This window comes from Tamandua tetradactyla, chromosome 10 (assembly GCF_023851605.1).
Source record: "Tamandua tetradactyla isolate mTamTet1 chromosome 10, mTamTet1.pri, whole genome shotgun sequence".
Lineage (NCBI taxonomy): Eukaryota > Metazoa > Chordata > Mammalia > Pilosa > Myrmecophagidae > Tamandua > Tamandua tetradactyla.
In genome coordinates this window covers 19961972-19989055 of record NC_135336.1, presented here as the reverse complement: position 1 = coordinate 19989055, position 27084 = coordinate 19961972, and the positions used below count along the sequence as shown (strand labels likewise).

At 37.9% G+C, this 27084-nt stretch overlaps 1 long non-coding RNA gene across 1 annotated transcript; it reads left to right on the top strand.

Annotated features, from left to right (window-relative positions):
• Positions 1-4001: 4001 nt before the first annotated feature.
• LOC143647830 (uncharacterized) lies at positions 4002-26829 on the top strand. Its single transcript, XR_013158202.1, has 4 exons — positions 4002-4372; positions 4686-4940; positions 5172-5345; positions 25794-26829. It is a non-coding gene; the product is annotated as an uncharacterized LOC143647830 (long non-coding RNA).
• Positions 26830-27084: the final 255 nt, after the last annotated feature.

Sequence of the window (27084 nt, the reverse complement as noted above, 5' to 3'; positions counted from 1 at the left end):
TTGTGAAATGAATTTTGAAATATGGAAATTGAGGTCCAAAAAAGGCTGCTAAAAATATAGTTTGAATTCAGAAAATATACCTGCTGCCTATTTGTGTGGGAATAAAGATCTCACTTCTCATTTTAACTTTTAACTGCATGGGAAGTGTATAAATCAGCTTAACATTCCTTTTGATTCACACAACATTAATTGTTGGAATGACCTTACTGAAGTATAATTTTTGCATATAAATGCTGTTTTGCCTTGTAATTTTAGGTTGAGTTCATTAAGAAACATCAAGTCTGCAGTAAAAGCTAATTTCCAAAGCCATTCAGTATTTGATAATGATTGAGAGTGTTTCTTCTCATTCAGAAAAACTTTACTCTCAGCTCTGTGCTCAAAAAAAATCACAATAAAATTTTACAACTGCTAAATTCTAAAACTGTGTTAGGGTAAGTCATGATATTCAGCTTCTATATGTGATAAATATCCACAAAATTAATAATGGTTAAATCTACCAGAGTGAATGAAGTTCACCATTGACACTATTGGTTCAATAATATTTGATACATTCAAATATTTTCTGCAAATTAATAACCCTAAACTTTAAATGCCTTACATTTTCACAAGCGTTGTCAATTAGTCCAACTGAACTCTTTTGTGCCCCATTCATATTTTTACCACCATTAGTTGCAATACATCTTAGCAGATTCTACCTCAGCCTACACTTAGTGTCTTTTCAACTTCATTGAAAATATTCTTTTACAAAAAACAACTTTATTGAGATTTAATCTACAAATCATACAATTCAGCTATTTAGGATAATTCAGTTTTGAAAATTTCTTGCCTATACTTGTTCTGTACAGAGTATTTATAGAAACTAATTCTTCAGTCACTTCAAAGTTGGCATTAACTCCTCAACTAAATACCAACTGGCTAGGTCTGTTAACCTTTGTCAGCTCATTAAGAGCCAAGGAAAACCATTTGCATAATTTGCCTTATTTTTTAATTGACTATTGATATTATTTCTGATGTTCCCACCTCTCTGAGCAACTCTTTTTTTCTGAAAGCCTAACAGCCTCAAGCAAGTTCAGTCGCTCTGGACCCATTTCTTCAGCTGTTGCAACCAAATCTGATTTAATTAACTCATCTGTAAATAGCTTTCCTTGCTTGGTTAATAAATGAACTGCTTGCAAACTTACTTTGGTTCCAGCCTCAATTTCATTTTTTTAATTTCACCAAAAAATTTTGCTGTGATGAGACAGATCAGTTTAAAAGTTCTATTTTATCTGTCGATTGCTTTCCTGTGAGCTGGGAGTATTGTGCTGTGTGCTTGGTCTGGTAATATTTACACAATCCATATTATTTTAGTCCATATATAGTGTCATTGCATAATAAACACAATGCCTTGCCAGCACCTGTTTCATTGTGACTTAACAGGGTGATATTTAAATTCTACTTGATTCTTCTTTTCTTGTTTTGACATGGTAGATATGCACTGGTAATAAAATAAATAAGTAAAATAAAATGTTATGGTACGTGTGCCAGTTTGAATCTGTTGTGTACCCCCAGAAAAGCCAGGTTCTTCAATCCTCATTCAATACTGCTGGGTGAGAGCTTTTTGATTATGTCCATGGAGATGTTACACATTCAATTGTAGGTGGTAACTTTTGATTAGATGGTTTCCATGGAGAGGCATCTCCACCCATTCAAAGTGGGGTTGCTTAGTGGAGCCCTTAAAGAGGGAACCATTTTGTAAAAAGCTTTAAAGCCACCAGAACCCACAGAGCCGACAGAATGGACAGATTCCTGGGAAGCCACTGAAGTTTCCTGGAGAGAAATCTAGCAAACGTTGCCATGTGCCTTTCCAGCTGACAGAGCTGTTCTGGACCCATCCGCCTTTCTTGAATCAAGGTATCTTTCCTTAGATGCCTTAGTTAGGACATTTTCATGGCCTTAGAACTGTAAACTTGCAACTTAATAAATTCCCCTTTTTAAAAGCCATTGTGTTTCTGGTATATCGCATTTTGGCAGCTTACAGCCTAAAACAGTACATATGGCCATACATGTGTCGTTTGAAACACTGTTGGGTTATAACTGTGACACTGTGATATGTAGGATGCTGAGAAGCAGTGTGAAGTGATGAGAGCCCTACATACAATCTCTGTTGCAAATACTAAATTCTGCTACTGGACCACAAAAGCAGTCTAGACGATACATAAACAAGTAAGTGTGACTGTGTTCCACTAAAACTTTGTTTATGGACAATGAAATCTGAATTTCATATAATTTTCATATTTCACTAAACTTCTTTTGAGTTTTTAACATGATTTAAAAATGGGAAAATGATTCTTAGTTTTCTGGCCCTAGCAAAATAGGCCACTGACTAGATTTGATCCAACTGCCACTCTAGAGGACTACCAGTCCAATGGGCATAGGTTCCCTCACCAAAGTAAGAGCTCATCTCTGTCCAAAAGCATCCTAAAAATCGACAGAGAGTTACATGCTCATCTTTAACCTCCTAGAATAGCCACAAGACTTAACCTCCTAGAGGATGTCACAAACCACAATCTCCCAGAGCTCTTGGCTGTTGCTGGGTTAAACATTTCAAGATGCCTGCTATTTCCTTTAACTCAACTCTGAATAGTCAGTTCTCTGGGCTAATTTTTTTTTCATTTAATGAGCTCTGCATTTATTCATATCCAATACCCAGCATTCACTAAAATAACCAGGCATATGAGGAGACAAAGGACAATCAACAATGCAAAGAAAGAACAGATAATAGAAACATATCCATAAGGGATTCAGATAATGCAATTATCACATATTCCTTACAAGTATACATTTGATATATTTAAGGAAATAAAAGAGAAAACTGTGAGGCAACATAAGTCAGGAAAAGATGTTCAGACTTTTACTTAATGATAAAATTTTTTTAAAAATACATAAAAGTGGGGTGCAAAGGTAGTTCAGTGGTAGAATTCTCGCCTGCCATGCAAGAGACCTGGGTTGGATTCCTGGCCCATGCACTTCCCAAACAAACAAAAGAAAAAAAACAAACAAAAAAACCAACCAAACAAAAATTCAGCAAATGGTGCTGTAATAAGGTGATACTCACATGGAAAAAGAATGAAATGTGACCTCTGCCATACAGCATACAAAAAAATAATAATAATAAAATAAAAGTAGCAAGAAGCTTATGTGCTATAATATTCAAGTTGAATATATGTGTTAAGTGAGGTTCTGGGCCAATTTTTACAGATAAAAAGTTGGATCTCAGAGAAGATAAGTGGCAGACCTGAGATTGAATCCCCAGTTCCAAAAGCCATGTTCTACTCGCTTTATGATCTGGATACTTATCTAAGTCCATTCTACATCCCTGCCCATATACTTCAACTTGACCTCTCACAGGATCACAGGGACTTCCTCCACTATGGAGCTCTGCCTCATCAATTCACATAGCTGGATTTGCCAACCTTGCCCTCTCCCTTGCATTCTATTGCTGATGTGATTTTTTTTTTTTTGCTGATGCGATTTTTTTTTTTTTTGCTGATGCGATTTTTTTTTTTTTTTGCTGATGCGATTTTATGATGAATAATTTTCATGGTAACATGGGGTCCTGGGTAACATAATAAGCTGGATGTCTAGACCCTGCTCTTAACTCCAATCCTTCCATGAATCAGCCACGTAACCTTGGGAAATTTTCTCTCCCTCTCAGATCTTCAATTTTCTTATCTGTAAAATAGGAGTAGGTGTTGAATGATATCATTTCTAACCTTTCCAGTTTTAATCTTCCATGAGTCAATCAATTTTCCATCATGTTCTATCACCCACATATTGCCACATCTCTTTACTAACGAGAGTTACGTAAAGTTATTACTGCTGACAGGCCCTGCAAGGCTTGGGCCCTGAGCCTTGCTTTAAGGTATATGTCACAATAGTCTATTAATAAACACAGCACCCTGTTTATGTGTCAACTGGTTGGCATATACACAGGGCATTTAGGACTAGGTTAACTGAACAGAAGCCAACTTTATTTTCAGCCAAATGCATGAAAAAATGCACAGCCTCATGCTGGGCATTACAGAGTGGGGAGAGGCTGAAGTGAAAGCCACTTTTACAAATATTAAGCATATATTCTATGAGGGTTAATAGAAGGGGATTAGGATGGCTAATAGCAACAACAACAAAGATAAATAAGACTGAGGTCCCAGCCCTAGAGGAGTCTATAGTAAGATGAGTGATGACCAAGGAACTAATAATAGAAATTTGGGAATCAATAGCATTGAAGTCAATGGGCTTTTTGACCTTATAGATAGTACGCCACGAGAATTTACTTTATTATGATGACTATCAGTTAGGGGACAGAGAAGATGCTCCATTATTCCTGAAGGTTAGCATGACTTAGTTCTTTGGACACAAGCATAGCGCTGGGGTAGGGTATTGGAGGGTGGACAGAAGAGCGAGAATCCCTCTTGGTATGGTATGAGTCCCAACTTGTTATCCTATTATTAGAGAGGTTGTCAAAACGGAATTAAAAAAAAAAAAAAAAAAAAAGCAGCAGCAGTATGTGAAATTGGATACATAAATTGTAAAATCCAAGTCCCAGTCAATTGCATCGTTCACAGTATGCAGTACAAAATGTTTATATACAGCAAATATTTACATAGCACTTACTACATGAAAAATACTGTTGTGTTTTATAGACAGACTCTTTTCTTCTCATGGCAACCATCATAGGTAGAATCTATTACTAATACATCTAAGGAAACTGAAGCACAAAGAGTTTAAAAACAACTTGCCCTGCGACACAGAGCTAGTAAGTAGGGGAACACAGATGTGGCCCCAGGAAGTCTGCATGAGTGACCGGTGTCATCTGCTCTCTCCCACTACCTGGGGAGAGATGGTCACACAGTTGAACAGGAATTCTCTTTCTCCTCATACTGCCATCTGGAACCAAGGTTGGTCATTTTTTTCCCCTGGATGCCTTAGATTGGTCATTTCTATAGCCTTGCTTTAATTGGGACATTTTCATCTGCCTTAGAACTGTAAACTTGCAACTTAATCAATTCCTCCTTGTAAAAGCTGTTTCTGGTATATTGCATTCCAGCAGCTTGCAAACTAGAACAGGGGATCTCCCCCTTGATAAGTCCTGTCTCTCCAAGGTAACAGCCAAGACCTTGCTTTTGCAGCCTCTCTTGTGTCTGGAATGCAGCCTTATGAATTGGTACTATAAACCAGAGGCACCAGGATAGGACTCGTATTGAGAAGACAGAACTGAAAGAAAGCAGGCACCAGACTGACTCCATTTTTCTGGTGGCGCTTGTTGCAGCATCTACCAGCTTTCAGCAGGAGCAGAGCCTGAGGTACCTGCATCCCACCTGGGGTCCGGGGTTGGAGCTGCAGGGTCTGTGCCTGGCAGTGGTAGGGTTTTCTTCACTGATACTCCTTAGGGTCGGGGTGGGGGGTGATTTGGCCATTGATCCTGACTGTGGAGTTTCAAATCCACCATCAGCCTTCCCTGGAAATTTTGACAACCACCTGATATCATTTAATAAGTCCCTTTTCTGCTTAAACCAAAGAGAGTGGGTCCTCATATCTGTAACTAAGAATGCCAACCAATACAGGAGGTATTACACATAGGATTTAGAGCTCTTCTTCTTCCCCCCAGGAAAGCAATGATAATAACATCATCATCTACTGAGTGCTTACAGTATGTCAGGAACTGTGGTAGGCACTATATATATCTCTTGAAAGTTTCGTATTATTGTTCTCATTTTATTTTGTAAATGAATGATATTGTTTTTATTAAAATGATCCATGCACATTACAATAAATTCAAGTAATGCAGAAAAGCATAGATAAGGAAAAAAAAAACCCACAGCCCCCCAAATCCAGAAATAACTAGCATTAATATTTTGTGGGTACCATGTGAAACCTCTCATGCATAGGGACTGATAGGGAGAGAGAAATAGATGGATAGGTATAATTTTATCAGTTCCAAACACATTCCTCCAAGATTAACAAAAATATTATGATAACCATTGTGCTGGTTGAAGTTGTTATATACCCTAGAGAGGCTATGTTCTTTTAATCCAATCTTATGGGGGCAGACCTATTATTGTATGGGACCTCTTAATTAGGTGTTTCCATAAAGATGTGACCCCACCTATTAAGGTGGATTTTAATCCTTTCCTAGAATCCTTTATGAGAGAGAACTCAGAGATGACACAGAGGGCAGAGAAATGAAACCAGAGACAGTCGTTTGGCGATGCTAAGCTAAGAAATGAAATTCAGAGTTTGCCCCACAAAAGCTAAGAAAGGACCCACAGATGCTTACAGAGAGAATGCCATGGGAATCAAGAAGCTGAAAGTGACAAACTGGGGGCAAGATGCCAGCCATGTGCCTTCTTCCAGCTGACAGAGGTGTTCAAGATGCTGGCTGCCTTTTCTCTGAGAAGGTGTCCTCTTGCTGGTGCCTTAATTAGAACATTTTCATGAACTTAGAACTGTAAACTTGTAACTTAAGAAATCCCCTTTATAAAGACCAATACATTTGTGGTATATTGCATTCCAGCAGCTTTAGCAAATGGAAACAATCAGTAATAAGTCAGAGATATGCTTTTTAAAAACTTAAAATTTAATTTTAAACAGTATAGTTTGATCTGCCTCTGTAAAAAATATATATGGGGAAGAAATCTCATCTCCCTCGTCTCCTGTTTTGCTGATCTTATTATTTTTACTTTATCATGATTTAGTAACATTTATATTCAGTTTTCAAATCTAATTCTTTCTTGGTTAATCTTAATTCTATATCTAAACAGATTCAATACTAATCCCTCACCCTTTTTATCGTGCTTCTTCATTCCCAAGTTCTGTTTCGTTGCCTCTCTCGGTTGGCAGAACTTCACCATGGAGTAGTTTTTCTTAGGTGCCGCGTTCTATGAAGTCTTTTATGATGGACAATGTCTACCTGTTACCTTTATGATTAAATGACTTTATAGGAACTGCTTTACTGTCTTCTGGCTTTGAGCGTTTCTGTGAAGTCTAAGGCTAACCTGATTCTGCTCTCTTAAGAGTGACTTCCTTTTTATGTCGAAACTATAACCTAATTTTTTTCCAAAGTAAATTTTTAAAACATTTTATTAATACACCCAATCTGTATACAATATGAACATTCTTTTTTATCGCAGTTGTATATTCATCATCATGATCATTTCTTAGAACATTTGTATCAAATTCAGAAAAAGAAATAAAAAGAAAACAGAAAAAAATTCATACTTACCATACCTCTAACCCCTCTGTTTCATTCATCACTAACATTTCAACCCACTAAATTTATTTTAACATTTGTTTCCCCTATTATTGATTTAATTTTAATCCATATGTTTTACTCATCTGTCCATAAGGTAGATAAAAGAAGCATCAGACACAAGGTTTTCACAGTCACGCAATCACACTGTGAAAACTATATCATTATACAATCATCTGCAAGAAATATGGCTACTGGAACACAGCTCTACATTTTATGGCAGTTCCCTCCAGCCTTTCTGTTAAGCCTTAACTGAAAAGGTGATATCTATTTAATGCACAAGAATAACCTCCAGGATAACCTCTCAACTCTGTTTGGAATCTCTCAGCCATTGACACTTTATTTTGTCTCATTTCTCTCTTCCCCCTTTTGGTCAAGAAGGTTTTCTCAATCCCTTGGTGCCGAGTCCCAGCTCATTCTAGAATTTCTGTCCCATGTTGCCAGGAAGGTCCACACCCCTGGGAGTCATGTCCTATGTAGAGAGGGGGAGGGCAGTGAGTTTGCTTGTTGTGTTGGCTGAGAGAGAGAGGCCACATCTGAGCCACAAAAGAGGTTCTCTTGGGGGTGCCTCTTAGGCCTAACTTTAAATAGGCTTAGCCTGTCCTTTGTGGGGTTAAGTTTCATATGAACAAAGCCCAAGACTGGGCCTCAGCCTATTGCTTTGGTTGTCCCCACTACTTGTGGGAATATCAAGAATTCTCCATTTGGGGAAGTTGAATTTTCCCCTTTCTCACCATTCCCCCTAGGGGACGTTGCAAATACTTTTTATTCACTGTTCAAATCCTTCTGGGATTTATCGAGGCATCACTCTGGACAAACCTACAAAATCTCATGCCCTACTCAAAGTTCCATGTATTTATTGTGTTCAATTAAGCTGTCCACATAAATTATATTAGGAAATACACTAGACGAAATAAAAAATTTTTTACCATATAAACACTTTTTGCTTTAGTCTCACACATAAGTTAAAGTTTTAAAATATTAATATCCATCTATTTTCAACACCCTGCATTACTGACATTCCTTTGTTCTTCCTCATGCAAAACATTTTTAAATTTGTACATTTAGTCACTATCATTATACACTCTAAGCATTCCTAGATTATACCATCTCAGTCTTTATTGTCTCTCTTTCCTTCTGATTTCTTTTGTGCCCCCAGACCTCCTCCATCATTCTCACATTCAGCTTCATTCAGTGTTCTAACATTATTGTATTACAGTTAGTTAGTATTATGCTATCCATTTCGGAATTTTTACAAGTCCCGTTGCACAATCTGTGTCACTTCAGTTCCAATTACCCAGTATCTACCCTATTTTTATCTCCTGATGACCTCTGTTCCAAACTGAAATTATACAAATTCAGTCATTTAATTTTAGTTCATATCAATGAGACCATACACTATTTGTCCCTTTGTTTCTGGCTAATCTCACTCAACATAATGTCCTTAAGGTCCATCCATGTTGCTACATACTTCATAACTTTATTCTGTCTTACGGCTCCATAATATTCCATCATATGCATATACCACAGTTGTTTAGCCACTCGTCTGTTGATGGATATTTTGGCTGTTTCCATCTCTTGGCAATTATAAATAATGCTGCTATAAACATTGGTGTGCAAATGTCTGTTTGTGTCTTTGCCCTCATGTCCTCTGAGTAGATATCTAGCAACGGTATTGCCGGGTCATATGGCAATTCTATATTTAGCTTCCTGAGGAACCACCAAGTGCCTTCAACAGCGGTTGTACCATTTGACATTCCCACAAACAGTGGATAAGTGTGTCTCTTTCTCCACGTCCTCTCCAGTACTTGTTGTTTTCTGTTTTATTGATAATGGCCATTTTGGTGGGTGTGAGATGATATCTCATTGTGGTTTTGATTTGCATTTCCCTAATAGCCAGGGAAGCTGAGCATCTTTTCATGTGCCTTTTGGCCATTTGAATTTCCTCTTCTGAGAAGTGTCTGTACAAGTCTTTTGCCCATTTTGTAACTGGATTGTCTGTCTTTTTGTTGTTGAGTTGAACAATCTCTATATATTCTGAATACTAGACCTTTATCTGATATATAGCTTCCAAATATTGTCTCCCATTGTGTAGGCTGTCTTTTTGAAGTTCTTTGATGCACAAAAGTGCTTAATTTTGAGGAGTTCCCATTTATTTATTTCTTTCTTCAATGATCGTGCTTTGGGTGTAAGGTCTCCTATTATAATATTTATAAGATATTTCGCTACATTTTCTTCCATCAGTTTAATGGTTTAGATCTAATGTTTAGGTCTTTGATCCATTTTTGAGTTAATTTTTGTATAGGGTGTGAGATATGGATCCTCTTTCATTCTTTTGTATGTAGATATCCAGTTCTCTATGGATATTATGTATGTACAATAAATTCACAGCATTTATTGAAAAGACTGTTCTGTCCCGGGTGAGTTGGCTTGACTGCCTTATCAAAGATGAATTGTCCATAGATGAGAGGGTCTATATCTGAACACTCTATTTGAGTCCATTGGTCAGTATATCTATCTTTATGTCAGTACCATGCTGTTTTGACCACTGTAGCTTCATAATATGCCTTAAAGTCAGTAGCGTAACACCTCCAACTTCATTTATCTTTCTCAGGATACTTTTAGCTATTCGAAGCACATTGCCCTTCCAGATAAATTTGGTTATTGGTTTTTCTATTTCTGAAAAGTAAGTTCTGGGGATTTTAATTGGTATTGCATTGAATCTATAAATCAATTTAGGTAGAATTGACATCTTGACTATATTTAGTCTTCCAATCCATGAACACGGTATGCCATTCCATTTATTTAGGTCCTCTGTGATTTAACAATTTCTTATAGTTTTCTCTGTATAGGTCTTTTGTCTCTTTAGTTAAATTTATTCCTAAATATTTTATTCTTTTGGTTGCAGTTATAAATGAATTTTTGTCATGATTTCCTCCTCAGATTGTTCATTACTAGTGTATAGAAACTCTACAGATTTTTGAGTGTTCATCTTGTAACCTGCCACTTTGCTGTACTCATTTATTAGCACTAGTAGTTTTGCTGTGGATTTTTCAGGGTTTTCAACATATAATATCGTATTATCTGCAAACAGTGAGCATTTTACTTCTTCCTTTCCAATTTTGATGCCTTGTATTTCTTTTTCTTGTCTAATTGCTCTGGCTAGAACTTCCAACATGATGTTGAATAACAACGGTGATAGTGAACATCCTTGTCTTGTTCTTGATCTTAAGGGGAAAGTTTTCAGTTTTTCCCCATTGAGGATGATGTTAGCTGTGGGTTTTTCATATATTCCTTTTATCATGTTGTGGAAGTTCCCTTCTATTCCTATCCATTGAAGTGTTTTCAACAGGAAAGGATGTTGAATTTTGTCAAATGTCTTTTCTGCATCAATCGAGATGATCATGTGGTTTTTCTGCTTTGATTTGTTGATATGGTGTATTACATTAATTGATTTTCTTATGTTGAACCATCCTTGCATACCTGGGATGAATCCTACTTGGTCATGGTATATAATTCTTTTAATATGCTGTTGGATTCAATTTGCAAGAATTTTGTTGAGTTTTTTTGCACCTATATTCATAAGAGAGATTGGTCTGTAGTTTTCTTTTTTCGTAATATCTTTGTCTGGCTTTGGTATGAGGGTGATGTTGGCTTCATAGAATGAGTTAGGTAGCTGTACATAAAGGATGTATGAACCCTAGAAAAGCCACGTTTTAATAAAAATCCCAGTTCATGAAGGTAGAATCATCCGTATTCAATACTGTATGTTTGAAACTGTAATCAGATCATCTCCTTGGAGATGTGATTTAATCAAGAGTGGTTGTTAAGTTGGATTAGGTGATGACATGTCTCTACCCATTTGGGTGGGTCTTGATAAGTTTCTGGAGTTCCTATAAAAGAGGAGACATTCTGGAAAATGAAGGAGATTTGGAGAGAGCAGAGAATGCTGCAGCACCACGAAGCAGAAAGTCCATGAGCCGGTGACCTTTGGAGATGAACAAGGAAAATGCCTCCCAGGGAGCTTCATGAAACCGGAAGCCAGAGAGAAAGCTAGCAGATTATGCCGTGTTCACCATGTGCCCTTCCAGCTGAGAGAGAAGCCCCGACTGTGTTTGCCATGTGCCTTCTCACTTGAGAGAGTAACTCTGAACTTCGTTGGCCTTCTTGAACCAAGGTATCTTTCCCTGGATGGATGCCTTTGATTGGATACTTATATAGACTTGTTTTAATTGGGACATTTTCTTGGCCTTAGAACTGTAAACTAGCAACTGGTTAAATTCCCCTTTTTAAAAGCCATTCTGCTTCTGGTTTATTGCATTCTGGCAGCTAGCAAACTAGAACAGTAACTTTCCCTCCTGTTTAATTTTTTTTGCAGTTTTTGAGCAGGATTGGTCTAAATTCTTTCTTGAATCTTTGGTAGAATTCACATGTAAAGCCATCTTGTCCTAGACTTTTCTTTTTGGGGAGTGTCTTAATGACTGATTCAATTTCTTTACTTATGATTGGTTTGTTGAGGTCATCTATTTCTTCTCGAGTCAATGGTGGTTGTTCATGACTTTATAGGAAGTTGTCCATTTCATCTACATTGTCGAGTTAATTAGCAAAAAGTTGTTCATAGTATCCTCTCATTACTTCCTTTATTTCTGTGGGGTCAGTGATTATGTCTTCTCTTCCATTTCTGATCTTATTTATTTGCATCCTCTCTCTTCTTTTTGTCAACCTCACTAAGGGTCCATCAATCTTATTGATTTTCTCATAGAACCAACTCCTGTTTTTGTTGATTTTCTATTGTTTTCATGTTCTCAATTTGATTTACTTCTGCTCTAATCTTCATTATTTCTTTCCTTTTGCTTGCTTTGGGGTTAATTTGCTGTTCTTTCTCTAGTTCTTCCAAGTGGACAGTTAATTCTTCAATTTTTGCTCCTTCTTTTTTTGATAAAGGCATTTAGGGCAATAAATTTCCCTCTTACCACTGCCTTTGCTGCATCCCATAAATTTTGATATATCGTGTTTTCATTTTCATTTGCCTCGAGATATTTACTGATTCCTCTTGTAATTTCTTCCTTGACCCATTGGTTGTTTTAAGAGTGTGTTGCTGAACCTCCATATTTTTGTGAATTTTCAGGCACTCTGCCTATTATTGATTTCCAACTTCATTCCTTTATGATCTAAGAAAGTGTTTTGTATGATTTCAATCTTTTTAAATTAATTGAGACTTGCTTTGTAACCCAGCATATGATCTATCCTTGAGAATGATCCATGAGCACTTGAGAAAAAGGTATATCCTGCTATTGTGGCATCTAATGTTCCATAAACGTCCGTTAAGTCTAGCTCATTTATTGCATTATTCAACCTCTCTGTTTCTTTATTGATCCTCTGTCTAGATGTTCTGTCCATTGATGAGAGTGGGGACTTGAAGTCTCCAACTCTTATAGTAGATGTATCTATTTATCTTTTCAGTGTTTTCAGTATTTGCTGCAAGTATTTTGAAGTATTCTGGCTCAGTGCATAAATATTTATGATTGTTATATCTTCTTGCTGAATTGTTCCTTTTATTAATACATAGTGTCCTTCTTTGTCTCTTTTAACTGTATTACATTTGAAGTGTAATTTGTTGGATATTATTATAGCTACTCCTGCTATTTTCTGATTGTTATTTGCATGGAAGATCTTTTCCCAACCTTTCACTTTTAACCTATGTTTATCCTTGGGTCTAAGATGTGTTTCCTGTAGAAAGCATATAGAAGGGTCCTGCTTTTTTGTTGTTGTTGTTTATTTTTTGTTTTAACTTTTTTTAATTAAAAAAATTAACAAACAAAACATTAAGATATCATTCCATTCTATATATACAATCAGTAATTCTTAATATCATCACATAGTTGCATATTCATCATTTCTTAGAACATTTGCATCGAATTAGAAAAAGAAATAAAAAGGCAACAGAAAAAGAAATAAAACAATAAGAGAGAAAAAAGATTATACATACCATACCCCTTATCCCTCACTTTCATTTACCACTAGCATTTCAAACTAAATTTATTTTAACATTTGTTCCCCCTATTATTTATTTTTATTCCATATGTTCTACTCTTCTGTTGATATAGTAGCTAAAAGGAGCATCAGACACAAGGTTTTCACATTCACAGAGTCTCACTGTGAAAGCTATATCATTGTTCAATCATCATCAAGAAACATGGCTACTGGAACACAGCTCTACATTTTCAGGCAGTTCCCTCCAGCCTCTCCGCTACATCTTGAACAACAAGGTGATATCTACTTAATGCATAAGAATAACCTCCAGGATAACCTCTCAACTCTGTTTGGAATCTCTCAGCCATTGACACTTACTCTCATTTCACACTTCCCCCTTTGGTCGAGAAGGTTCTCTCAATGCCTTGATGTTAATTCTCAGCTCATTCTAGGGTTTTTCTCAATCCCTTGATGCTGAGTCTCAGCTCATTCCAGGATCTCCGTCCCACGTTGCTAGGAAGGTCCACATCCCTGGGAGTCATGTCCCACACAGAGAGGGGGAGGGTGGTGAGATTGCTCGTCGTGTTGGCTGGAGAGAGAGGCCACATCTGAGCAACAAAAGAGGCTCTCTTGGGGGTGACTCTTAGGCCTAAACTTTAAGTAGACTTGACCTATCCTTTGTGGGGTTAAGTTTCATATGAACAAACCCCAAGACTGGGGGCTCAGCCTATAGCTTTGGTTGCCCACACTGCTTGTGAGAATATCAAGAATTCAACTTGGGGAAGTTGAATTTCTCCCCACTCTCACCATTCCCTGAAGGGAGCTTGCAAATACTTTTCCACTCACTGATCTAATCACTCTGGGATTTATCGGGGCATCACTCTGGACAAACCAACAAAATCTCATGTCCTACCTGAGATTCCAAGTACTTACGGTGTTCAAGCAAACTATGTACATAAGTTATATTAGGAAATGCACTAGTCAAAATACAAATTTTGTCACACATAAGGTGACATATTAAAGTATTAATTATCATCTATTTTCAGCACCCTGCAATAATGACATTCCTTTGTTCTTCCTCATGCAAAAACATTTTTAAAATTTGTACATTGTACATTTCACTATTATTATACACTCTAGGCATTCCTAGATTATACCATCTCGATCTTTACCATCTATCTTTCTTTCTGATTTCATTTATGTCCCCAGCCCTCCTCCCTCTATCATTCTTACATTCAGCTTCATTCAGTGTTTTAACATAATTACATTACAGTTAAGTAGTATTGTGATGTCCATTTCTGAGTTTTTATATTCAGTCCTGTTACACAATCTGTATCCCTTCAGCTCCAATTACCCAATATCTTACCCTATTTCTATCTCCTGATGGTCTCTGTTACCAAGAAAATATTCCAAGTTTATTCACTAATGCCAGTTCATGTCAGTGAGACCATACAGTATTTCAGTATTTGTCCTTTTTTTTCTGGCTAATCACACTCAGCATAATGTCCTTAGGGTCCATTCATGTTGTTACATACTTCATAACTCTATTCTGTCTTACAGCTGCATGATATTCCATCTTATGTAAATGTCACAGTTTGTTTAGCCAACTGTCTGTTGATGGACATTTTGGCTGTTTCCATCTCTTGGTAATTGTTAATAATGCTGCTATAAACATTGGTGTATAAATGTCCATTTGTGTCCTTGGCCTCGTGTCCTTTGAGTAGAGACAGAATATAGATGGGTCCTGTTTTTTAATCCATTCTGCCAGACTATGTCTTTTGATTGGAGAGTTTAATCCAATAACATTCAGTGTTATTACTGCATGGGTAGTACTTTCTTCTACTATTTTGCCTTCTGGATTTTATATGTCATATCTAATTTTCCTTCTTTTTACCTTTACTCATAGTCTTCCTTTCTACACTCTTCTCCACACCTCTCTCTTCTGTCTTCATATCTGTCTCTAGTGTTCCCTTTAGTATTTCTTGCAGAGCTGGTCTCTTGGTCACAAATTCTCTCAGTGATTTTTTGTCTGAAAATGTTTTAATTTCTCCCTCATTTTTGAAGGACAATTTTGCTGGATATAGAATTTTGGGTTGGCAGTTTTTCTCTTTTAATAATTTAAATATATTATCCCACTGTCTTCTTGCCTCCATGGTTTCTGCTGAGAGATATGCGCATAGACTTATTGGGCTTCCCTTGTATGTGATGGATTGCTTTTCTCTTGCTGCTTTCAAGATCCTCTGTTTCTCTTTGACCTCTGACATTCTGATTATTAAATGTCTTGGATTATGTCTATTTGGATCTATTCTCTTTGGGGTACGCTGCACTTCTTGGATCTGTAATTTTAAGTCTTTCATAAGAGTTGGGAAATTTTCAGTGATAATTTCCTCCATTAGTTTTTCTCCTCCTTTTCCCTTCTCTTCTCCTTCTGGGACACCCACAACTCGTATATTCATGTGCTTCATATTGTCTTTCAATTCCCTGAGTCCCTGCTCATATTTTTCCATTTTTTTTCCCTATAGTTTCTGTGTCTTGTCGGATTTCAGATGTTCCATCCTCCAGTTTTGAAATCCTATGTTCTGACTCTCGAAATCTACCATTGTAGGTTTCCATTGTGTTTTTCATCTCTTCTATTGTGTCTTTCATTCCCATAAGTTCTGTGATTTGTTTTTTCAGACTTTCAGTTTCTTCTTTTTGTTCTTTCCTTGCCTTCTTTATATCCTCCCTCAATTCACTGATTTGGTTTTTGATGAGGTTTTCCATGTCTGTTCGTATATTCTGAATTAGTTGTTTCAGCTCCTGTATGTCATTTGAATTGTTGGTTCGTTCCTTTGACTGGGGCATATCTTCAATTTTCCTAGTGTGATTTGTTATTTTTTGCTGGCATCTAGGCATTTAATTACCTTAATTAGTTTATTCTGGAGATTGCTTTCACTTCTTTTATCTAGGCTTTCTTGCTGGGTGAATTTGTTGTCTATCTGTTCTTTGACATTCCGTTCAGCTTTATCTGGACCTTTAGCTTAAGTTTTGTTTAACAGAGGAGAATTTTTCAGCTCTTGTTTTCTTGTTTCTTGCCCTGCTTGTGTGGTACCTTCCCCCACACACACACTTAGAAGGGTCTACTTAGATGTTATAGACCCCAGCCAGATTTTCCCAGACGAAACTGGCCTCCTCTCAGGAGGAAAGAGTTACCTGCGTCAGTTTTCCCCGAGGGTGAGACCCAGCAGGTTGAAAGACCTTCCTGTGAAGTCTCTGGGCTCTGTTGTTCTTATCCTGCCCAGTATGTGGCGCTTGTCTGACTGCAGGTCCCACCAGCATAAGATGATGCGGTCCCTTTAACTTTGGCAGACTCTCCCTGCTGGGGGCGTGGTGGAGACAGAAGAGAGGTTGTAGGCTGGTTTTAATGGCTTCAAATTACCAAGCCCTGGGGTCTGAATTCCTTGATGGAGGGATTCCACCTGGGTGGGGCTTCACACCTCCCCTGGGGAAGGCACAGGCTCCAGACAAGCCCCAAAAAGAGCTCACTTCTGCCTATGCCTGGAGCAGTTGCAGCCTGAAAAGGCCTGCTGCTGTATCTAGAGGCAGTCAAGCCTTTGTAGATACACAGCCACAAAAACCTCTGTTTCCTTCTTTTTTTCCCCCCTTTTTCTGTCAGTCCTGCCCCCTTGGCACTGGGGCAAAAATGAGCAACCTCCGCTTTGATTGGGTTCACCTAAGCTGGGGGCCTATTTTTAGTAGTCAGAATTTGTTAATTAGTTCCACAATTGGTGTTTGATTGTGCCCAGTCCCTGCTGCTGGTAAAGTCCTTTCCTTTCCCCTCTGGGAAGCGGCCTGTTGGGGAGGGGCATTGGCCACCACAGCTTTGGGAACTCACGGTTTGGGGGGGTGCTTGCAGCCAGTCCAGCTGGTGTAGACTGGGGTACGCTGTGTGTCTGGTCACTGACGTGGCCCCGGGAGCTGTTGTGTACTGTTTCTGGTTATTTAGTAGTTGTTCTGGAGGACGAACTAAAACGTGCACATTGTTAAGCCGCCATCTTGATGGGTCCTGCTTTTTAATCCATTCTGCCAGTCTATGTCTTTTGATTGGGGAATTTAATCCACTAACATTTAGTGTTATTACTATATGGGCCATACTTTCTTCTACCATTTTGCCTTTTGGATTTTATAAGTCATATCTAATTTTCCTTCTTTTTACATTTACTGATAGTCTTCATTTCTACACTCTTCTCTACACCTCTCTCTCCTGTCGCTTTGTATCTGACTCTAGTGCTCCATTTAATATTTCTTATAGAGCCGGTCTCAGTCACAAATTCTCTCAGTAATTTTTTTGTCTGAAAATGTTTTAATTTCCCCCTCATTTTTGAAGGACAATTTTGCTGGATATAGAATTCCTGGTGGGCAGTTTTTCTCCTTTAGTAATTTAAATATATCCCACTGTCTTCTCGCCTCCATAGTTTCTGCTGAGAAATCTACACATAGTCTTATTGGGCTTCCCTTGTACATGATGAATTGCTTTTCTTTTGCTGCTTTCAAGATTCTCTCTTTCTTTTTGACATCTGACATTCTGATTAGGAAATGTATTGGAGCACATCTATTTGGATCAATTCTGTTTGGGGTAAACTGCACTTCTTAGTTCTGTAATTTTAAGTCTTTCATGAGAGTTGGGAAATTTTCAGTGATAATTTCTTCCATTAGTTTTTCTCCTCCTTTTCCCTTCTCTTCTTCTTCAGGGACACCCACAATACTTATATTTGTGTGCTTCATGTTGTCATTCAATTCCCTGAGTCCCTGCTCATATTTTTCCATTCTTTTCTCTTTATTTTCTTTTGCCTGTCAGATTTTAGACGTACCGTCCTCCAGTTCACTAATCCTATCTTTTGCCTCTTGAAATCTGATGTTGTAGGTTTCCACTGTTTTTTTTCATCTCTTCTACTGTGCCTTTCATTCCCATAAGTTCTGTGATTTGTTTTTTCAGACTTAAAATTTCTTCTTTTTGTTCATTCCTTGCCTTCTTTATATCCTCCCTCCATTCATTGATTTGATTTTTGATGAGGTTCTCCATGTCTGTTTGAACATTCTGAATTAGATGTTTCAATTTCTGTATCTCATTTGAATTGTCGGTTTTCCTTTGACTGGGCTGTATCTTCAATTTTCCTAGTATGATTCATTATTTTTTGCTGGCATCTAGGCATTTAATTACCTTAATTATTCTGGAGATTGTTTTCACTTTTTTTACCTAGGATTTTCTTGCTGGATGACTTTGTTTTCTATCTGTTCTTTGACATTCAGTTCTACTCATTCTGAACCACTAGCTTAGGTTTTGTTTAACTGAGCACTTTTTCAGTTCTTATTTCTTGTTCTTGCCCTGCCCATATGGTACATTTTTTCCCCCCTTAGGAGAGTCTACTTAGGTATTATAGACCCCAGTCAGATTTTCCCAGACCAAATTGACCTCCTGTCAGGAGGAAAGAGTCACCTGCATCAGTTTTCCCTGAGGTTGAGACTCGGAAGATTAAAAGGCTTTCTTTTTATATATATATATATATATATATATATATATATATATATATATTTTTTTTTTTTTTTTTTTAACATGGGCAGGCACCGGGAAACAAACCCGGGTCCTCGGGCATGGCAGGCAAGCATTCTTACCTGTTGAGCCACCGTGGCCTGCCCTATATATATTTTTTTGAACTTTTTTTTAATTATTAATTAATGGAAAAAAAAGAAATTAACCCAACATTTAGAAATCATACCATTCTACATATGCAATCAGTAATTCTTAACATCATCACATAGATGCATGATCATCGTTTTTAGTACATTTGCATCGGTTTAGAGGAACTAGAACACAGCAGAAAAAGATATAGAATGTTAATATAGAGAAAAGAAATAAAAGTAATAATAATAGTAAAAAACAAACAAAAAAAACAAAACAAAAAAAACCTATAGCTCAGATGCAGCTTCATTCAGTGTTTTAACATGATTACTTTACACTTAGGTATTATTGTGCTGTCCATTTTTGAGCTTTTGTATCTAGTCCTGTTGCACTGTCTGTATCCCTTCAGCTCCAATTACCCATTATCTTACCCTGTTTCTAACTCCTGCTGGACTCTGTTACCAATGACATATTCCAAGTTTATTCTCGAATGTCCATTCACATCAGTGGGACCATACAGTATTTGTCCTTTAGTTTTTGGCTGGATTCACTCAGCATAATGTTCTCTAGGTCCATCCATGTTATTACATGCTTCATAAGTTTATCTTGTCTTAAAGCTGCATAATATTCCATCGTATGTATATACCACAGTTTGTTTAGCCATTCTTCTGTTGATGGACATTTTGGCTGTTTCCATCTCTTTGCAATTGTAAATAACGCTGCTATAAACATTAGTGTGCAAATGTCCGTTTGTGTCTTTGCCCTTAAGTCCTTTGAGTAGATACCTAGCAATGGTATTGCTGGGTCGTATGGCAATTCTATATTCAGCTTTTTGAGGAACCGCCAAACTGCCTTCCACAGTGGTTGCACCATTTGACATTCCCACCAACAGTGAATAAGTGTGCCTCTTTCTCCGCATCCTCTCCAGCACTTGTCATTTTCTGTTTTGTTGATAATGGCCATTGTGGTGGGTGTGAGATGATATCTCATTGTGGTTTTGATTTGCATTTCTCTAATGGCCAGGGACATTGAGCATCTCTTCATGTGCCTCTTGGCCATCCGTATTTCCTCTTCTGGTAGGTGTCTGTTCAAGTCTTTTTCCCATTTTGTAATTGGGTTGGCTGTCTTTTTGTTGTTGAGTTGAACAATCTCTTTATAAATTCTGGATACTAGACCTTTATCTGATATGTCATTTCCAAATATTATCTCCCATTGTGTAGACTGTCTTTCTACTTTCTTGATGAAGTTCTTTGATGCACAAAAGTGTTTAATTTTGAGGAGCTCCCATTTATTTATTTCCTTCTTCAGTGCTCTTGCTTTAGGTTTAAGGTCCATAAAACCGCCTCCAATTGTAAGTTTCATAAGATATCTCCCTACATTTTCCTCTAACTGTTTTATGGTCTTAGACCTAATGTTTAGATCTTTGATCCATTTTGAGTTAACTTTTGTATAAGGTGTGAGATATGGGTCTTCTTTCATTCTTTTGCATATGGATATCCAGTTCTCTAGGCACCATTTATTGAAGAGACTGTTCTGTCCCAGGTGAGTTGGCTTGACTGCCTTATCAAAGATCAAATGTCCGTAGATGAGAGGGTCTATATCTGAGCACTCTATTCGATTCCATTGGTCGATATATCTATCTTTATGCCAATACCATGCTGTTTTGACCACTGTGGCTTCATAATATGCCTTAAAGTCCGGCGAAAGGCTTTCTTATGAAGTCTCTGGACACTGTGTTTTTCTTATCCTGCCCAGTATGTGGTGCTTATCTGCCTGCAGGTCCCACCAGCATAAGATGATGTGGTACCTTTAACTTCAGCAGACTCTCCCTGCTGGAGGCATGGTGGAGACAGAGAGAGGTTATAGTCTGGTTTTAATAGCTTCACTTTTCCAGACCCTGGGGTCTGAACTCCTTGAGGGAGGGAATCCACCCGAGCTGGGCCTCACCCCTCTGCTGGAGAAGGTATAGGCTCCAGATAAATACTCAAACAAGCTTAATTCTACCTATTCCTGAGGCAGTGGAGCCCAAGAAACCTTGTATCCAAAAGCAGTCAAGCTGTACAAACACAGCCACCAAAATGAAAGAGAAAAATCCTTTTCAGAGCAGGACCCCCATTCCTCGGGTTTGCTAATCAAGAGCTTAAGTTGGTACGTTGCTCTGTGTATCTCCAGGTCCTATGTGCTCCCTCCTTTCCTTCAAGGCCCAGACCTTTTCAAATCCAAAAAAAAAAACCTGTTTTTTTTTTTTTACTTCTTTTTCCGTCAGCCCTGCCCCCTCTACGCTGGGGCACAAACAGGCGACCTCTGCTTTTACTCAAGGTTCAGCTGAGCTAGGGGCCTATTTTTAGTAGTCAGAATCTGTGAATTAATTCCACAATTGGAGTTTGGTTGCACTCAGCCCCTGCTGCTGGTAAACTCTCTTTCCTTTCCCCTCTGGGAAGCAGCCTTTGGGGGAAGGGTGCTGGCTGCCACAGCTTGGGGAGCTCATGGTTCTGGGTGGGCTCACAGCCAGTCCAGCTGATCCAGACTGGGGTATGCTGTGTGTCAGGTCACCGATGTGGACCCAGCAATAATTCTGTACTGTTCCTGGCTATTTATTTGCTGCTCTGGAGGATGAACTAAATCCCACCTCTCGCTAAGCCACCATATTGGCCCTCTATAACCTAATTTTAAAAATAGGGAAAAAACCCACAATTAAGTGTGAGGTATCACAAAGATTTGTCAAGACTTCCACCAAGATGGAAGAGTGAGATGCTTTCTGATACCATCCTACCAAAGAAGCTTTGACAAACTAGCAAGAAGTGGCAGAAACATCTTTTTAAAAGCTTCAAAAAACGTTAAATGTAGTAACAGGGCAAGTGCTGCATCAAGAAAAAGGTCACTTAAAAGTGGTAGGACCCTGTTAAGCACTTCATCAGCTCAGCACAGAGCTGGTCTACTATCTCGGTTCAGGTGTCTGTTCCCAGTTCCAGAGGGAGCAGTGTAATCCTTGTGCATACTCTGGGAACATGTAGTCTGACCCAAGCTGTCTGGTGGTGGCCTAAGAGACTCGCTGTCCCAGAAACTGTCCTGCATGTAGAAAGCAGCTCACCAAGCTCTCCTACAGAATGCTGTGGAAGAGTGGTCAAGATGCACTGCCTGGGGCAAAGGATATGTGGCTGTAGGGCATGCAGTGCAGTGCCTGCAACTGTGAGGAAAATATTTTCTGGGGAAGAGGAGACATTCAAAACTGTGTAAACAGGGGAATTCTTAGGGCCACACACACATGCCCAAGACAAGATGCATGAGCAAAAAGGATCAAAAAGTCTCATATGCACTGGCCTGGAACTATTCTCCAAACTCATTGTATAGATAAGTCCTGAAGGAGAGGATTTGCACAGGTTAATCGGCAAAGACTGGGTAAGATATTTTCTTTCTTCCTCCCCCCTCCTTTTGTAGCTCATAAAAATCAAGGAAAGCTCTGTCATTCTATCATAACACTAGACAGATATAATCTTAAGGGACAGATACTTCAGAGTAGAAATTTTTATGATAACATACTGAAATATCAAAAAGCCCAGGTTTCAACAGAAGATTACAAAACATACAAAGAAATTGGAAGTGATGGCCCTGGAAAAGGAGACGATTAAAGCACTAGAACCTATCAATGAGGAGGGACAGATCTAAGATATTTCAGACAAAGAGTATTAAAAAAAAAAAGTGATACTAAATATGCACAAAGAGCCAAAGGAAGATGTAGACAAAGAATTAAAGGAAATCAGGACAATGATAGAGGAACACAAAGAGACTATCAATAGACAGATGGAAATTATGAAAAGGAAACAGATAGAGCTGAAGACCACAGTAACAGAAACTTAAAATTCCCTAGAGGGTTTCAGCAGCAAAGTCTCTGAAGGCTACTTTCAGTTGGAGCTGACAGAAGAAAGTATCAGAAAACTTGAAGATAATTGAAATCATTCATGCTGAGGAACAGAAAGGAAAAAGAATGAAGTAAAGTGAACAGAACCTGAGGAATCTGTGGAACGCCATCAAGCACACAAATATAAACATTGTGTGAGTTCAGAAGCAGAAGAAAGTGGCAGAGAGACTATTCAAAGAAATAATGGCAGAAAACGTCTCAAATTTAACAAAAGACACAAATATGAACCTCCAAGATACTCAACAAACTGCAAACAGGATAAACCCAAATAGATGCACACTGTGCCATGCTATAATCAAACTGTTGAATGCCATAGATCAAGAGAGAATTTTGAAAGCTGCAAAAAAGAAGTACTGTGTCACACAAGGAAATCTCAATAAAATAGTCAATTTCTCACTGGAAGCGTTGGAGACAAGAAGGCAGTAGGATGGCATATTTAAGATGCGGAGAGCAAAAAATTGTCACCCAAGACTTCTAGATCCAACAAAACTGTCTTTGAAAAATGAAGGAGTCATATTCTCGACAGCCCCTTCCAACATGAAAAAGTTAGAATGGGCATAGCCCAAATACCCCTAAAGAGTGGGAGAAAGATCAAAGGAGATGGTGAAGTTATACAGAAAAGGTAGGGTTTAACAAATGAGTGTGAGTGCTGAATCATTATACTGATATTTCTTTTAGTCTCCAGTATCTTACAGCAGCTAGAAGTAAAAACCTAAAATTATGGAATTTTAACCCATACCAAACTATAAGATCTGTTCTATAACTAACTGTTGAGATGTAGTTTGAAATTTATTGCTTTTATATATACACGTTATTTAAACAGAAGGAGTAGCATAACAGAGAAGATAGGATTTAACAAATGAGTATGACTGCTGAATCATTTATATTGATATTTCTATTGGTCTCCAGTGTCTTGGAGCAGTTAGAAGAAAAAATGAAAAATCATGAACTACAACCCATACCAAACTTTAAAATCTGCTCTATAACTACTTTTAAAATGTACTTGAAAATTTATTGCTTGTTTGTATATATGTTATATTTCACAATTTAAAAAAATGTTAAAACAACAACAACAACAAAAATGCAGGAGTGATTAAAACATTCCCAATCAACAAAAGTTGAGGGACTTCATTACCAGTAGGACCAGCCCTCCTAGAAATGCTAAAAGAAGGCCTGCAGGTTGAAACGGGAGGACACTTGACAACTGACTGAACTCACATGAAGAAGTAAAGATCTCTGGTAAGAGAATGACATGAGTAAATATCAATATTAATATTAATACCTGTGCTGGTTTGATAGGATGCATGTACCCTAGAAAAGCCATGTTTTAATCCTAATCCCATTCTGTAAAGGCAGCTGTTTCTTCTAGTCTCTATTCAGTACTGTATGCTTGAAACTGTAATTAGATCATCTCCCTGGAGATGTGACTTTATCAAGAGTGGTTGTTAAACTGGATGAAGTGGAGATATGTCTCCAACCATTGGGTGGGTCTTGATTAGTTTACTGGAATCCTATAAAAGAGAAAACATTTTAGAGAATGTGAGAGATTCTGAGAGAGCAGAGAACGACATAGCCACAAGAAGTAGAGAGTCCACCAGCCAGAGACCTTTGGAGATGAAGAAGGAAAATTCCTCCCAGGGAGCTTCATGAAACAGGAAGCCAGGAGCAAACCAGCAGATGCCTCCATGTTTGCCATGTGTCCTTCTAGCTGAGAGAAACATTGAATATCGTTGGCCTTCTTGAACCTGGATGCCTTAAATTGGACATTTCTATAGACTTGTTTTAATTGGGACATTTTCTCAGCCTTAGAACTATAAACTTGTAACTTATTAAATTCCCCTTTTTAAAAGCCATTCCGTTTCTGGTATATTGCACTCTGGCAGCTAGCAAGCTAAAACAATACCCATACATTTTTAATTTCTAACTCCACTTTTTACTTCCTACAGGATCTAAAAGGTAAATGCATAAAATGTAATGATATATCAATGGTTTTGGACTCATAATGTGTAAATATGTAATTTGTGAAAAGAACTACATAAAATAGGTAGACAGAAGGATATAGGAACATGGTTTATATATACTATTAAAGTTAAGTTGTCAAAGCAAACATGATTATTATAGATTTGGGATGTTAAATTTAAGTCCAATGGTAACCACAACAAAATTATTACAGAATATGCAAATTTATAGAAACAGAAAGTAGAGTACAGGTTACCAGAAGTGGAGGCAGGAGCAGGGAAAATGGGGAGTCAATGCAAAATGAGTGTCAGGTTTCTGTTTAGGGTAATGGGAAAGTAATAGTAATGGCTGGTCATGAAGGCACTGAACCACTGTGAATGTGATTACTCTCATTCAATGGACAGTGGAGAGATGGTGCATGGACAGATGGCATGATGTGACAGGAGAGGCAAAATGCTGAGGTTGGTGGATCTGTGTGTTGGTGGAGGTGGAGGTATGTTGAAGGTCTTTTGTAAAGGAGCTATATTATTTTTGCAGCTGTCCTGTAAGTTTGAAATTATTTTAAAGTAGAAAGTTTTTTAAAAAGAAAACTAGTGATATGTCTAAAAAAATTAATTGTGGAGAGGACTGATATAGAGATGCTAGCTTTAATCTTGCTAAGCATTGACATTAAAATATAAATAAATGGAACTGCCATCACCATTGTTTCATAAAATAAAGTACGTCTTTATAACCAAAAAAAGTAGAAAGGACATTGTCTCATAATAATGAGATAACCCTTAAATTGAGTACATTTAGCTTTTTGGAAAACTTGCTATGATTTATGTATCTGGCCTCAGACCAGTGATAAGCTTCTTCCTGGACCAGGACCTCCTATGTCCCTATGGACAGGATTTGAAAACCAATGGCCTAGATGATCTTCTAAAATGCCTTCCAGCTCTCCCATCCTATGGTTTTATGAGTAGAGTTGAAAGCTGTTCTTATTTTCCCAGGTTAAATTGACTATATCCTGGTTCCTTGGACTTTAGGAAGGAATTAACCTCAGCGAGAGGCGGGAACCTGTCAACAAGGAAGTGAGGGAGAAGATGTTACACAATTGGGAGTAATGGGTATGGAGATACAGGAGAAATAGACTTTGTTCCTCAATCAGCCCAGTTATCATCAGGCTAAATATAGATCACATTCGACATGGATTATAAAATGATGGTGTATTGTCCAGTTCAATACTAGTGTCATAGTGATAATGCCTTACAACAGAATTATCACCTGTGAAGTAAACAGGAAGGGCAGGGCAGAAGCATTAACATTCTTGTTTTACATATATGACAAGACAGCTACTTTAACTATGCCGACCAAAGAGCCTAATACACATTCAATGTCTGCTTCATGCCAGGCCCAGAGCTTTGATACATCCTAACATTTAGATACACTCTAGATGGATGCTATCACTTAATTCCTCAACATAACTCGGAATTAGGTACTATCATCATTTCCACTCTAAAAAGGAGGATTGATGATCAGATTGGTTAAGAAATTCATCAAGGTAGCACAGCTAATAAGTGGTAGAGGCAAGATTCAAATTGAAGTCATTCTCGTTTAAGCCCATCCATATTGCAAAGCCTCACACAACAGACATTATACATTGAATGAGTGTCTCTCCTTGTTGGAAAAACAAACAAAAACTTAAAACAACTTAGTTGAGGAACTTCAACAATAAACATTAATGCTCCCTGGCGTTGAACAATCAAGCAATTCACATCAAGTGCAGTAACTAATATTGCCTTTAGTAAGCTCTACTACCTAGCTTAACAAACAGCCCCTAAACCTCAGTGCCTTAACCCAACAAAAGTGTCTCACACATGCCCAACCCCAGTCAGCAAGGGGCCATGTTAGCTTCAGGCCAACAGTAGCTACATCCCAACAAATTACTTCTGTGATTGCTGAAGCAAGAGAAGCAAACATCAATGGAGAGGCTGGAGGGAACTGCCTGAAAGTATAGAACTGTGTTCCAGTAGCCATGTTTCTTGAAGATGATTGTATAATGATATAGCTTTCACAGTGTGGCAGTGTGATTGTGAAAACCTTGTGTCTGATGCTCCTTTTATCTACCTTGTCAACAGACAAGTAGAACATATGGAATAAAAATAAATAATGGGGGAACAAATGTTAAAATAAATTTAGTTTGAAATGCTGGTGATCGGTGAAGGGGAGTGGTACGGGGTATGGTATCTACACATTTTTTTTCTGTTTTCGTTTTATTTTTCTGAATAGATACAAATGTTT